General features: G+C 47.4%; 2 non-coding genes across 2 annotated transcripts; both read left to right on the forward strand.

Annotated features, from left to right (window-relative positions):
- Window positions 1-2,035: 2,035 nt before the first annotated feature.
- On the forward strand, window positions 2,036-2,154 carry LOC133435499 (5S ribosomal RNA). Its single transcript, XR_009779343.1, has one exon. It is a non-coding gene; the product is annotated as a 5S ribosomal RNA (ribosomal RNA).
- A 198-nt stretch (window positions 2,155-2,352) lies between these two features.
- Window positions 2,353-2,471, forward strand: LOC133435651 (5S ribosomal RNA). Its single transcript, XR_009779488.1, has one exon. It is a non-coding gene; the product is annotated as a 5S ribosomal RNA (ribosomal RNA).
- Window positions 2,472-2,500: the final 29 nt, after the last annotated feature.

The following is a 2,500-nucleotide window of genomic DNA, read 5'->3' on the forward strand; positions in this document are numbered from 1 at the left end:
TTAATCTACCCACACATATTTCAACGTGGTAACAGCGACAGCTCACGTCCTAAAGTGTTTTGCACATGGTTAAGGCACTTTAACTCCAACAAATAAGCGCTTCTAAATTATTATCACCAACTTTCAATTCAATTCAATTCAATTTTATTTATATAGCGTCTAATACAACAGAGTTGTCTCTAGACGCTTTACAGAGACCCATACCCAGAACATGACCCCCGAGCAGTTATTACATAAACAATGGCAGGTAAAAACTCCCCTAGTGGGAGAAAAACCTTAAGCCAAACAGTGGCAAGGAAAAACTCCCCTTTAGGAGGGAAGAAACCTTGAGCAGGACCAGGCTCATCAGGGGGGACCCTCCTGCCGAGGGCCAGACTGGTGGGTCAGGGACGGCAACAGCACAGCAGGCAGGTGGAAGCAGCAACGGGATGACCGGGGGTGGGGACCGCAGGCCAGCACACAGCTCCCGAAGCTCCGGCCCAATCAGCAAGTCCCAGGTTGGGGTGCAGGGTCAGGAAAAGACTTGTGCTCCGTAATGCAAGCTACAAGCCACCCACGGCCACCTGCAGGACAAAAGAGAGAAAAGGGAGGAGAAGGGGGGGCCAGCAACGGGATGACCAGGGGTGGGGACCGCAGGCCAGCACGCAGCTCCCGAAGCTCCGGCCCAATCATCAAGTCCCAGGTTGGGGTGCAGGGTCGGGGAAAGGTTGAGAAGGGGCAGGGCCAGGGAGAGGAGTCTTGAGGGACGAACATTCTCCCCCGCCCAAAAGGGGCCGTTACCCTGCCCCCCTCACTCCCACACTGCAGGTTCCGGTGTCCGGCAAAGGATGCTGCAACATGGACAAAAGAGAGAAAAGGGAGGAGAAGGGGGGGCCAGCACAAGAAACCACAGGAGCGACTCTGACACACTAAAGTTTACACTACCTAGAGATTTACCAACACCAGCTAGAGGTTTACTAAACACTAACTATAGGCTTTACTAAACAGAAATGTTTTAAGTTTAGTTTTAAAGGTGGAGGTGGTGTCAGCCCCCTTAACCCAGATTGGAAGTTGGTTCCATAGTAGTGGCGCCTGATAGCAGAACGCCCGCCCTCCAAATCTACATTTAGATACTCTAGGAACTACGAGTAAACCTGCACTCTGAGAACGGAGAGCTCTGACAGGAACATAAGGCACTATCAGGTCTTGCAAATAATGCGGAGCTAAGCCGTTTTGGGCTTTATTCGCAAGTAATAAAATTTTAAATTGGATTCTGAATTTTACGGGTAACCAATGGAGCGACGCTAACACTGGAGAGACGTGGTCTCTCCTGCTAATTCCTGTCAGTACTCGTGCTGCTGCATTTTGGATCAGCTGGAGCCTATTCAGCAAATTACTTGGACATCCTGCTAACAACACATTACAGTAATCTAGTCTAGAAGATACAAACGCATGAACTAGTTTTTCTGCATCACTCTGTGAGAGGATTTTCCTAATCTTTGCAATATTACGGAGATGGAAAAAGGCTATTTTACAAACCTGATTGACATATGGTTTAAACGACAAATCCTGATCGAAAATAACACCAAGATTTCTCACAGTTGCACTGGAAGCCATCGCAACACCATCTAATCCCTTCCTAAGATGCTCTGGACCAAGAATGATAACCTCTGTTTTATCTGAATTTAGAAGCAGGACATTTCTGGACATCCAGCCCTTGATGTCCCTAAGACATGCCTGAAGTTTAACTAACGGTTCTGTTTCATCCGGCTTCATAGACAAATAGAGCTGCGTATCATCAGCATAACAATGAAATTGTATGCCGTGATTCTGGATTATACTTCCCAACGGCTGCATGTATAAACTGAACAAGATTGGCCCTAGCACTGAACCCTGCGGAACACCATAACAGACCCTTGACTGTTCTGAAGAAACCTCATGTACATGAACAAACTGGAACCTGTCAGATAGGTATGATTTAAACCAACAAATCAATGACTTGTATTATATACTTATCTTCAACTCCATATAAGAAGTATTTCAAGCTGCAGCTTCAGCTTACGGCCATACCAGCCTGGATGCGCCCGATCTCGTCTGATCTCGGAAGCTAAGCAGGATCGGGCCTGGTTAGTACTTGGATGGGAGACCACCTGGGAATACCAGGTGCTGTAAGCTTTTTCACCAGCAGAGAGCGCTCTCGCTTAATCTACCCACACATATTTCAACGTGGTAACAGCGACAGCTCACGTCCTAAAGTGTTTTCCACATGGTTAAGGCACTTTAACTCAAACAAATAAAACCAACAGATCAATGACTTATATTCTATGACTTATCTTCAACTCCATATAAGAGGTATTTCAAGCTGCAGCTTCTGCTTACGGCCATACCAGCCTGGATGCGCCCGATCTCGTCTGATCTCGGAAGCTAAGCAGGGTCGGGCCTGGTTAGTACTTGGATGGGAGACCGCCTGGGAATACCAGGTGCTGTAAGCTTTTTCAACCAGCAGAGAACGCTCTCGCTT

Source organism: Cololabis saira, unplaced genomic scaffold (assembly GCF_033807715.1).
Source record: "Cololabis saira isolate AMF1-May2022 unplaced genomic scaffold, fColSai1.1 scf055, whole genome shotgun sequence".
Classification (NCBI taxonomy): Eukaryota; Metazoa; Chordata; class Actinopteri; order Beloniformes; family Belonidae; genus Cololabis; species Cololabis saira.